Below are 12,970 nucleotides of genomic sequence, written 5' to 3' on the forward strand. Positions count from 1 at the left end.
AACAAGCACCGAAATCATCTTCTATTCCAGGATTACCCATTCCCAGTTTAACCTAACAATAAATGCCCATCTGTGAGCTGTGGAAACTCAAGGATTGCATAAGCCACAGACAAGCTTGCCCCATCCATGAGTTATGATGGATTTAGCAGTTGCCATGCCGACAGTTTGTTCTAATTGAGATACATTAGTAGCAACAAGGCTTGGATGGCTGAAGTTAATTGGATGCAAACTTGGACGGCGATGAAATAATAGATAAATTTAACACCAACCAGTGCACTCCTGTAAAATGTGAACGATTTGTCTTCAAAAAATTGCAAAGCATTTCTGTGTCCTTGACGAGTGGTTTGCAGCCCGTATGCCTGCAGCAGGGATGGTTCAGGTTAGATATTAGGAGGAAGTTCTTCACACAGAGGGTGGTGAGGCACTGGAACAGGCTGCCAAGGAGGCTGTGGATGCCCCATCCCTGCAGGCATTCAAGGCCAGGCTGGATGTGGCTCTGGGCAGCCTGGGCTGCTGGTTGGCGACCTGCACACAGCAGGGGGTTGGGATTGGATGAGCGCTGTGGGCCTTTGCAACCCAGGCCATTCTGTGATTCTATGCTATGAGCTGGAGAGCAGAACAGCCACTGTGCTGCATTTGGAATAGGGGGTTGGGGTGGGGATGGCTGACAGGCCTTACTGTCCTGTCAGGAAGACGTGTTACCGTCACAAAGAGCACAGCCTTGCTTTCAGAAAACGCTGAAGTCTGCATTGTAGAGCCTCCCGTCCTGCAGCACGTTCACCCTGCTCCGCTTCTTTTTGCCCTTGGGTGCTTTTTAGCACTCAGACCACACCAAAATAGAAATGCATCCTTGAGTAACTAACAGAAAAGGAAAACGTGTAACTTTTTAATGAGGAGTTGTCTTTCTTCATTTGCAAGGGTTTAAATTCCTAAGGACAGCTGGTCTGCGATGGCAGCAAAGCCTTCATAGCCTGCCCTCCTCTGACTCCAACCATTCTTTATGCAGCTCTAAAACATTCAGTTTACATTTGAGCTTCAGAAAGCGAAATAATTCTGATAGTAATAAATAAATCTGGACAAAGTAGAAGTAACTGGCTGGCTAGAATTGCAGGGTGCTTTTTGTGCTTGACTGCAAGCGTTAGATCCCAAACCAGCACCCAGCTGCGCAGTCGCGCAACCCCGTGTGCAGCACTGTGATAATGTTAAATGGAGAGGACGCTCCCAGCAACAGCAAGTTTGGTTCTAAGTAGCAAAAGCAATATGTAAATACTCTGTTTTAAATAATAATTACATTATAATCTAAAAAGTCAACCAGAAGCTGGCTTGCTTTTATATGTATATATATATGTGTAACAGTGTGCTTTAATAATCAGTGTTTGTTCTACTCTCTGAAGGTCTTAAAAGAAACATCAGATGAGTAAGATTAGCCCTTCTCTGCCCCTGCACTCTGCTGACACCATTTTGCACTTTGAATTCCCCTGAAGGTCTCTAAGCAGAATTAGATCTCATTTTATATGCAAAATATATGGAATCTGTTTTCAATATAGTTGAACTTCGCTGACATTGAATGATTCCCATAGGCTTTTTTTGAGCTTACAGTAGGGCCACAGCAATGGAGGGAACCCAAGATGACCACATTTAGCACAGAAAGAGCAGTGCTGCTGGCACAGTTCGGTTCTTTGGTGTGTCAGAGGAGCAGGGTGTTTTTCCTGGGATGGCTTTGAGGTTTTGCACACCGGTTGTTCTCATGTAGAATAATCCTTATTGCTTTCACATCCCACATGGAAGCCATTAGTGGGGACCTTCCTTATCTCTCAGGTGGAAAATGCTCTGAGAGAGCTGTGGGGATGGAACCAGCGTTCGCACTGAGTAGATGCTCCCAGAAATAGATAGCCTGGAGAAGGAGTTGGATAAGAAGAAGTCAATAGGATTATGAGGAATCAATTTAGCCAGAAAATGTTACCAGGTGAAGAAGTTGGTATGGTGAAGTGCCCAGTGGCAGCATAGCGCGGCAGGACGCCATCGGACTGCATGTAGCTTCCTGCAGTACCACCAAGCTGTGTGCTCAGTCATGGCTCACCATGGTGTACAGATGTGGCTCCCAGCTGTGGAGGAGAATGAGGCCTTGCTCTTCTGGGAAGGCTGGAGGACTTTGTTTGGCGGTGTGATGGTTTGGGTACGTCGGGGCATCAAGGAGGTTCAGCTGCTGAAAAGTGAATGCGAAGGGAATCTAGTAACTAGGCTGTCTCAGAAAAAGAGCAATTTTATTTCAGAAGATGCCTTCCAACAGGGTGGAAGTGACGGGATATAAATAAAACATTCATACGGCTGGAGTGGGGAAGACAAAATTGAAGGTGAAAGGCCAGAAAAAAACTTGAAGCTTGCTCTGTAAAATGAATCTTCTGCATGGAGTCCTGCTTTTCATTAGGAGCATAGCATGGGCTGAAATAGCATTTATTTTTTTCCTTGTTAAGCCTGAGCTGACAGCTGGGGAAGATGTAGGCTCACAGAGCAGGACTGGCTCAGGTGCTGTGTGCATGTTGTCCCAGCAGCTCCATGCAGCACCGAGAAGAGGGAGAAATGTGTGGTGGGCAGAGCTTCTCTGCAGGGCTGCCAGGGTTGGCCCTTCTGAGGGAGCTGCTGCTTGGCTCTTGGTGGTTTCCTTCTGTTTTGCAATATTAACTTACTAATGTGTGATTATAAACCTATAAAAATGCCCGCATTTATTTTGAATTATAAATTTTATTTTTGGAAGAGCTAAATGGATGAAATGAAAGGGCTGTCTGCCTTTGTAATGTAAGGCTTGGCTCATTTACCATCCACTAAAATTAAAGAAAACTGCAAAGCCCAAAATGGTTAATAGTATGTAATAGGGGGAAGCCATCAGGGCATTTGCACCTCCCTGATTTCCAAGCTGTGAATAATTTTGGCAGCGTTCCCCAGCACTGCCAAGGCAGAGCAGCAGCATGCTCGCAGCTGCACCTGCAGACATTACATTGCCATGACAACATGGTGCAAAAACTTGAGCTGCTGTGCGTGTCAGCAGCGTGGCAGAGGAGCCCGCCTGCACTGTGCCACAACTGCCCGCACAAATAAGAGCACATGGAGCAAAAAGAGCCAACCTGGGTGCTCACAGCCTTGGCAGAGGCTCCTGGCATCTCCACGTTTCCATCCCCTTTCCTTAGAGGCCAGCCCTTCAGTTCCATTCAGACCATTCTGACTGCATCTCCCCTGCAGCTCCATGCAGTGCTCCGCCGGGCAGCAGCAGGGTGTGCAGGCAGAGCTGTGCCCAGGGCAGGGCAGAGCTGTGCCCAGCCCAGGGCAGCACCCCTCATTGCTCCTGGCACTGTCAGTGTGTGTGCAGACTGCCTGAGAGGAAGGTCAGTAGAAGTTTTACTGAATAAATGCATACTTCTGTGCTGCTAGACAGCTCACTCTCAATTGAGAAGATCTGTCTGTAAATAAAGGTCAGTTTGTTACTTTTTCACATTTATTTGTGCTTTTTGCATAGAGAAAGAAACAGTGCAGGAAAATGCTTTAAGGAAAAAACAATTTTTGCAGCCTGGCTGCTGCAGGGGAGAACAGAGCAGGCTGTGCTCTGGTTGCTGTGAATAGGATACCCGTGGCACCTTGCCTCTGCATTCTACCCGTACATAGCTGCTGTGTTGTTCCTGGGGCTCTACCAGCACCACAATGCTAAAACTGTCTGGTTTGGCTTTTTATATGATGTACTATCTGTGTAGCCTCAACCCAAGCCAGTGCCACTTGGACAAACATTTTTGCTTCACCAGGAAAAGGTAACCTTTAAGAAGGCACAACAATTAGCAAGTAAATCTCTTTTGTTCTGCAGTTTAAATTTGTAGAATTATAGATATATCTGCATTGTTGGTGTGTTTCAGTGGTTGTTTGAGGTCATTTCTCTGTTCCGTCAGTTTGCATTCCCTCGTGCACCCAGCCCTACTTCAAGCAGACTGGAAGCTGCAGCTCCATCGCATGGCCTCGGGCAGCTGAGGCTTTGGAAAGCTGTGTTTGTTTGTTCAGAGTACACTCAGTACATGGCCCAGTACCCAGGTGCCAGTTTGTGGTAACAGTTTCCTTCATCTGTTTTCTCCACGTGCCCAAGCCCCAGTTCAGGCTGCTGGCACTGCGCCGTTGCAGGGCAGGCTCCTCCATGGCCATGCTGGGTGCTTCCTCTTGCCATGCTCTGCTGCTTTCTCTGTGTTTCCTCCATGCCTTATTTGTTTTTCTCCAGAGGGAAAGACCCCCGCAGTGTGGGGAGATGCACAGCCTGACACCTCAGGTTTTCCTGGCAAGTAACAAATGCCAGCACCTCTCTGGTCTGATAGAGACCTGTGCTGAGAACATTTGAATTCTCAGACTGGGGATGGTAGATGTTTGCCCTACCATGCTGTCAGAGCAGAATCTAAAGAATCTTAAATTGTTTTTCAAGGAGAACGTATTTTTTTTTCCTTTTCTTAACGTATGAATTGTGTCCTGGATAACTGCAGAGTGAATTCCAGAGAGCAAGGCAGCTGGTCCAGGTGGCAGCGTTCCTTAAGGCTGCTTTATTACACAGGGATATTTATGAGGGTCATAATATTTTTAGTTTCCTGGTCCGTTTGCCCATTTATGTATTTACTTATGCACACATTAGCTTACTGTTCATTTCTATAATCGATACCTTTCACTCGATACTCACTCTTGCTTATTCCTTCATAAAACAGAAATGGAATCGACTTGAAGGCAATTGACCTAAGTTTATTTTCTATCCTAGAATACGTTAATAATTTAAGAAGAAATGTGAAATAGCTTTGCCTCGTGTTCATTTAGCAACTATTAGGTGAAGCAGGATTGTAGCTGCGGCCAGGCAGTCTGCTCCCTGCGGTCAGGAGCAGTGCTGGCTCCCTCAGGTGTTTCTGAGAGGTTCAGGTTGCACCCCGCTCCTTTTTGGGGCTCTGGCTTCCTGCTGGCTTGCCAGCCTTTCTTTGAGTTCTTTGTGCCACTTCCACAAGCATTCTCTCGAAGGCTGAAAGCAGGAGTTGGTGATGTGGGGAACTGCAGGTGTTAGGCTGCTTGAAATCATCAGTTCGTGGCTGATGTTGGCACCTCAAATGCATGGAGGTGCAAAGGGTTTGTGTGTGCCCCGAGATATTGGTGCTGCTGGGCAGTACCTGCAGGTGTGCATCACAGGTGTGTTAGGCAGAGGTCCCCTCCTGCAGTCAGTGTCCTCTGCTTATTTTTCTTGGAGTTTCAGAGTATCACGTGTTGTTTTTTCCCCTTGCATTGAATAATTCAGTAGTTGAAGTGAGTAAAATTAAAGATTTCTAGACTAGTAGCATCTGGAGTATAAGAAGGATAGCAGAATCTATTTCATTTGAACTCTAATCTCTGGTCATGTATAAAATGAATAAAATGCAATAAGAGTGAAGAAATGTGATTTATACCAGCAGCCGAAGCCTGGCGCTGAATACCCTAAAATGCCAAGATTGTGTGTCAGTCAATTTAGGAGTGCAGCAGTGAGGAATGAAATGAAGCCTTTCTCCGATGATGTAATCTTCAGAAAAAATGACATGACAAATTATCTCTAACTCAAAAAGCTAAGTGCTCAGTCACTGGGGGAGGGAAAAGCCATTGTTTTAATAATAGAAACGGGGGACATACATTGCTTTGTGTTTGTCTCTTTTGTGATACTTACTGTACTGCTATTATCATGAATGTCAAGCAGGGGACACTAGACAGTTCTGAGGATTGATAATGGGTTCCTGAGCTGTTTGTGCCTGCCTGTGCTTGAGAGCTGCCCAACCAGGCTGCGGCTGTTGGCTGTTATTGCCTGAAGGCTGTGCAGTGACTGCAGCTGAGCAGCTTGGTCCCTGTGCTGGGTTCCAGAAGCAGAGCAAGAGGACACATCCTATCTCAGTGCTGGATGCACACGGAGGACCCTGCTTCAAGCATCACTATTTTGCACAAAGTTTGCTTTGCTGGCACATCCTTCTGTGCCAAATCCCTGCTTCAGAGATGACAACATTCAAAACTGTCATGAGATCAGAGGATGCCGTGGTTCCAGGGAGTCCCAAATTCAAAACCACTTTAATCTTCTGTTGACTTGGGGCCATCGCTGCTTGTTTCTTGGCTTAGCAACTCCTGAAGGTTCTGAGCAGTTCGTGGGCATCTTCGTTGTGTCTGTAAGTGACACAGAGGTAAAGCAGATTCCTTTCTCCAGCAGATGTCCAATCCCTGCAGTATGTACTGTGTGAACTATCTGATTTGTGGGATTGTCTTTGATGCTGCTTCAATTTCTCTTTTAGCCATGTGATGTCCTTTGAAAGCAGCAACATCCCTTGCCTTCATTGCTCAGTCCAATTATCTGAATAATTTAATTTCCTTCTAGATAAGCTCCTAGAGTTTCTCTCAAAGGAGGGAGAGACAAAATTCCTCCTTCATCTGCATAGTACCCTCAGAGCAAGTGCCTTAGCATTTAGTATTTGGAATTATCATTCAAGTTACAGATATAATCCATAAATATTTTTTCTGATGCGTGCAAATTTCTTGCATAAGGAAATTCCTTTTATAAGGGAACAAGCTGTATAAAATAATTGACACAAATAGCTGAAACATATTGGAAATATTTGTATTTACTTCATCTTTGCTCTGCTTGTTTGGTCATGAAATGCAAGCTGAAAAGCTAGATGTGTCGGTTGCTCTGATTTAGGACATGAAAATTTAAGTTGGTTTTGGCAGTGTGACATCAGAAGGAGCAGTTTCATAGTGCAAGCAGAGGGAACTGGAAATTGGTGCTTCTGGAACATGCTTTGCTATGTGGTCTGCCTTGCACTTGGCCTTTGCAGGAGGAAATCCATCAGAATATAACCTCAGTTTTCCCTTTGACACGCAGAACCATGGCAAATTTTAATCTAGCCCAGAAGAAGAGCAGGTCTGGGCAGTAACCTGTTCTTATTTACAGTCCTGGAAGGCAGCACTTACAGACGTAACTCTTGGAGGGAGTTCTGCTCGTGTTTGCTTGCGTGGGACAACAGAATGTTGTCATTCCACGTGGCACGTGTTGTGCAGAGCAGGTTCCCCTGTGGAGATGGAGCTGATGAGCTGAGGGTGCTTTGCACACAGCACACAGGGCTCCGCTTGTTTCCTGGGGCAGATAATGGCATCTTTTGTTTTCTGCTTCAGTGGTGGTGATTCCTCAAATCTGGTCTCTGTTCTCATCTCCCATCCCATTCGTGTGGTAGGAGCAGGGGCTGTCTCCAGCCGGGTGCGTGGTTGAAGCTCACCAGGCCCATGATGTTTGTTATATGGTGATCTGTCATTACTGTGATAGTTCATACAAAACTCCAAAGTTCTATTTAATGAAGGATAAACAAACAGATCATGTTCAGTATTTTTTTAAGTTAAAACAAAGCAAACAGAAGAATGTTATTTCTATTCATGTCCTTATTTGCAAACAATAATTTTTAAAAAAAGAACAAGACTTAAAAGACTGTTGGAAGAAAGTTGCCTTGAACTGCCCAGACAAAAATGAATCTTCAGATTTTTGAGGGTGCCATCCTGCTTTCAGCCCATCAGGGGCTGGGGCTGATGCAGCAGACAGGTGCTGCTGTGCTCATGTGAGCTCTTGTTTGCTGAGGGCAGGCAGATGGCTGATCAGCTCTTTCTAGAGTGAGATATGGTTGTTATTGGCATGTGGAAAAGTAATTTGAGGAGCTGCTTTCCAAACTTCAATCCTCCCTTTCGTACCTCCTAAGGGATTGTGATGCTATGCTGTGAATCCTTTGCTGTTACTGTGGAGTTCTGTTTTTCAGTTACACTGAAATACACTTGCAAGGTTAACCAGCAGCTGTATCTGATCTACCAGAAGTAACTCTGTGAGATGTTCAGGGAAAGCAGTCAGGCATTCACACAGGCACTGCTATGGGCTGCCCAGGGAGTGCTGGGGTCACCATCCCTGGAGGTGTTCCAGAGCTGTGGGTGTGTGGCACTGAGGGACGCGGTCAGGGGGCGTGGAGGGGTGAGGTGGATGTAGGTCTGGGGATGCTGGAGGTCTTTTCCAGCCTAAATGACCCTATGAAGAGCACTAACTTAACAACCCCGCTGTGCTCACTGCTGAAAGTCACCCAGCCCTGGGTCTGCTGTAAGCAGGAGTGCATGCTTCCCATCAGGAGCACAGAGCTCCTCTCCAAGCTGCAGAACAAACGTGGTTTTCAGCTTGGAAATCAAGTTGAAAAGAAAGAATATATGCTTACCTCATGGCCATTTAATTCTGCTTCAGTCCATTTAATGTCAGTTGAATTGTTGTAGCCACGAGCGTGTTGCATATTTCTGTATATAAATGTAGGGGATGTAGAAGTCGATGGGCACAGAGTGCCAGAGCCCCACCTGCTAGTGAGTGGCCTGCAGAAGGGCATTTCAGGTTGATTCTGAAAAATTAAAGACCTTCCAATCTTGCAGTCGGTGAGGCCAGGAATGGAGATGGCCTACAGCAAGGATCACAGTCCTGCCCCATTTCTGGGCTTCTTAAATCAAGACACAGCACAGGAAGTCTCCTTTTCTTGAAGTTGCAGTAAGTAGGAGTGGAGGTTCCTCGCAGAGGGCTCCATCTGCAGAGCTGCTGCACTGCACACCTCCAGCACCGCCAGCACACGGCTGTTCCAGCCGAGCCCCCAGTGCTGCCAGCCTGCAGAACACAGAGTGGGTAAAGGGAAATCTTCTGACACTGAAATCCCATCATTTTCTCCAGTGTCACCTTTCACATAATTACCAAGCAGAGAATTTATAATTAGATGGTGTGACTGATTCTGTGACATTCGCATAGACGTTTCGCAAAGGCTATTTGCGTGCCTTGCTATTTTGTACTGTAATAACTGCAATCAGCATAACTACTATGATTTGTTTATCAAACGTCCCCTGGGTAGCATCCGTTGTCGTTTGTAGAAGTTGAGCACCACAATTTACATAGCGTTCCTGTGCCACGCTGCTGAGGTGCTGAAGCTCCACTGATGCTCATAGAGCAGAAGGGCTTCTCTGTGCTCTGTGCACGAATGGTTGCAGCTCTTGGCCTCTCTTTCCAACACCACCTAGTGTCCTTCCTGCTCAAATAAGGGTAAGTTAGTTTTTTTCTAATGGTCAACAGCGTTGGGTTCATGAAGTTGTGAAATTCTGTAAAACAAAGGAAGAGTTGAATCTTCACAACAGGGATCAAAAGGTGCGGTTGCTGAGCAGTGGAAATGACAGGTTGAAAAGTGGTGGGACAAGAGTACATTCAGTGAGCTCCCACCCAGTACTGTGGCTGTGCTGCTGGCCGTGTGGTGCTCAGCCAGTGGTATTGAGCCCAGGCAGCTAACAGCACTGCATGGCTTGGTGTCACAGCGCCTGGCGTTGTCACACGTACAGAGCATTGGGCTGTGCGTGTGTCCCACTGACAAAATAATCAAAGGCAACAAAGTATGATGAGCTGCTGGCATGGTGTGGATTATGCTAATAGCATTAGGAGCAGGAGGCTGCAGTGGAGGGCACACGGTGTGGTCCCCATCTCATCTATCCGATCCCCCCTGCAATGGCCAATCTCTGCTCCCTGCATCCATGACAGATACTTGCCACTTCTGTTGAAAAAGCGATCCTCCTGGAAAGTCACCGGGGGATGCCAGAACCTGCTGCCCACAAGGCTTTGTTGCTGTTGTGGCTTTTTTTTCTTTCCCCTCAAAATGATGTTAGCCTGAAAGGAGGGCAAACCACTTGCCCTGAGCGCTGCTAAAGCCTTCTAATCTGGGAAAAGAGATTGGGTGGGGCTTTTTTCAAGCTGCTCTGTTCTCTAAAGGGCACTGCTAAACGACAGCTTCAGCAGGTTATGATGCTCAAAGGGATGGGAATGGAGGCAGAGTCCTGCAAGTCACCAGCGTGCAGCGCAGTGCGGTGTCTGCAGCTGAGCTGCCGTGTGCCTGCCTGGAGGGGCTGCCTTTCCCTGAGGCGCTCATCCATCAGTCCCACCAGGGAGCTGGGGCTGCCAATGGTGCTCTCCTGCACCAACACGGTTTTAGGGGTTCTCTGCCACCGTTGTTTCTCTGCAGTGACGTCTGCCCTCGGTCCTGACTGCTGGGTGAGGTGCAAACGGCCACAGCTCATCAGGAGGGAGAGGACACTGGTTCTTTCTATGCAAAGAACAAAACTTCCAGTGAGTAAAAAGCATCTCAGCTTCGTTTAATTTGCCTTTAAAACGCCCTGCTGCCTTTGGTGCAGAAAGGGGCGTTAGGCACTAAAATGTCTGAGAACATTTGCATTCAAGTCTTTTTGCTTCCCGTATTTTTGCAGACACGTCATGCAGTGGGAGCTAATCCTGGTTTTTATTAAGAAATGTTTCTTGTCCTTATGTCTGTGTAACGTAATGTAAGGGATGAGCTGAAATCTTCGCAAGACCTGGAAGTCTTCCGGGGGATTTATAAACTGCCTACTTCTTATGTAAGAACGTTTGTTTTAATTCCCATATAAAAGTGAGATAAATTGGTTTGTGATAACACAAGCCCAGAAATATCTGAAGTTACCCATTTATTTCCATATTGCAAAATAACACCGTTCACTGCTTAATTACAATGCTGAGTTAGATAAAAGGAACTCTTGCTCCTGATTAGACTATGAATGCAAAGAATTAGCCTACAAAAAGTACTGCCAACTGCTAAAAAGTCTTTTCTAAGGAATGCTGCTATCAGTTCAGCGATCATGGCCCAGCAATGCAAACCTGCACTGCATTAGTGCAGACTGACAGGCCTGGTCCTGTGGTGCTTTGCTTCTGAGATCCATTCTCACTCATACAAAATTGTCCACTGATATTTTTTGCACTATATAAATTGCTGGTCCTTAGATGCGTATTTTTGAGACCAGTCTGATTTTCTTTCAAGGTTTTTAGGGTAATTTTCATCATTTGCATGAATAGAGCAAGAATCTGCAAAATACCAAAATCTAAAATTCAAATGGGAATCCTTTATGTAAAATAGATGATAAGAGCTAGGTGTCTCTGCATGTGAATGATATCCTTAGGGCTTCCTTTTCTCCAGTGCAGCGCTTCAAAGTCTGATGCACTGGTAGCTGTAACGGCAGTGTGTTTAACACCAGGTTAGAATCCATCAGAAATGAGAGCCTGCCTGGGAAGGATGGGAGTGAGCGACCCCCGGGTGGCTTTGTCCTCATGGTGCAGCAAATGTAGCTTCAAACCTCGGTGGAATTGGGCTTGCAGACCAAAAGCGCCACTTTAGGAAGCTTTGGTTTCCGCTGGAAGCACTCAGCTCAGCCCTAGTTCTCATTCACTTCAAGTTAGAGCCTCCCTTGCTGAATCTGCTTCTTAATTTCTTAATTTCACCTCCAGTTTGGAAACCGGGTTTCACTCGCCATCTATAAAAGGTACGTATGAGTTATCAGACCTGCATTGTTGGTTAAATCTCATTCTTTGTATTTTAAATCACCAATTTGCATTCATCTAAAATGCTTTCAGAGAATTTATCAGAAGAAGCGAAATAAGAAATGAAATAGTTTCATGTAAACTGCATTTTTATGTTTGACTGGTAAAGCCACAAAGCAGAGATAAAATACATAAAACTAAGGTTCTGCATAATAAGCATATCTCTTAGTTTCCCTTATCTTTATAAAGCTCCCATTTGTCATGAGAAGCATTATGTGTCACTCATCCTGCCTTGTTCTACAAAAGCTCTTTTCTCGCTCTCCTTTTATCTCCCATCGGCAATTCCCAGGCAGGAGCCTTTGCTGGCACACTGCTGCAGAGGACCTCACTGCTGGGATAACTGCACAGCAGGCTGACCTTCTGTCCCATAGCAGCATGGGGAAATGGTGCTCAGTGCCTGCACGCACCTGGTTAAGAGGCTCCTGGCACACATGGCGATGGCAGCAGCCCTGCAGGGTGGGAGCACTGGGGAAGTCGCACTGGGAGCCCAGACATGGAGCAGCCCATGGGGAATGGCTGAGGGATGCTGCAGCCACACTGCTGAGCTCCAGCACCCACAGCTGAGCACACAGCCCAGCAGCCATGGCTGAGCAGCACTTCCCAAGGAGCTGGGCAGAGTGCTTCTCTCAGAGCATGGTGTTCTGTTCCCAAAAAGAGGTGTTGGCATCACATCTCAAAGCAAACAGCTGCTCCAGGATGCAGACAGTGCCTGGCAAAGGTAACAAATGCTTCTCTTGCTGAGGATCCGTTTGAAACCTTCTTGATGTGTAGTGCTTTTCAAAGTAGCTCCTGCTCAGCCGCGTGTCTCCTTTCTGAAGGCTCCAGTGCTGTCACACTGTGGGTACGGCAGCTGCTGCTCCTCCCTCTGTGCTGACACAACACCAGCTCGCATTGCTGGCCAGTTTGTCAAAGCTCCTACGGGGAGCAGTTGGCAGAGAGGCCGAAGGAGAAATAGGAGCTGAGTGGATAAAGTTGGCAGTCCAACACAGAGGTGGTGTTTTTGCCTGCAGAACACGGTGTGTTATGCTGCAGTGCTCAGCCAGCAGCTTTATTTTGTCCTCCAGTGGTCCAAATTCCTGCTTTCTCTGTAAGGGTTCTTATGTTCTCCAGGGAAGCGAGGTTGCAGAACATCACTGTGTGTTTTTCACGACGTGGCTGCATGGTGGGACTTGGCCCAGCACTGCTTCACAGGATGGGATGGGATTTGTCCTAACGCTCCAGCACTGACAAAATCCTGATCACATCAGCGCCATTCCCTTCTGATAATGGGTACAGAAATGTTGAGAAGGCACTGCAGCCTTTGCTTGTGTGCTTTGGTATAGAGAGACGTCGTGCACAGCACATTTCTTATGTTTTCTGTAGGCACCTTATTGCTTCTAGTGGTTGTCTTAATCAGTCTGAGAGCAGCAGTTATGGAGATATAACAGCAAGTCCAGAAACATTCATATTTTTCCAAGTGTGGAACTTTGGAAGTATCTGAGCAGGGTCAGCATTTTCCTGAGCCGTTGTATTTAT

General features: G+C 46.5%; 1 protein-coding gene across 4 annotated transcripts in view; it reads left to right on the forward strand.

The window, feature by feature from the left end:
- GRM7 (glutamate metabotropic receptor 7) overlaps nt 1-12,970 on the forward strand; it is a 223,279-nt gene that overhangs the window by 179,625 nt on the left and 30,684 nt on the right. The window lies entirely within an intron of this gene.

This window comes from Lagopus muta, chromosome 11 (assembly GCF_023343835.1).
Source record: "Lagopus muta isolate bLagMut1 chromosome 11, bLagMut1 primary, whole genome shotgun sequence".
Lineage (NCBI taxonomy): Eukaryota > Metazoa > Chordata > Aves > Galliformes > Phasianidae > Lagopus > Lagopus muta.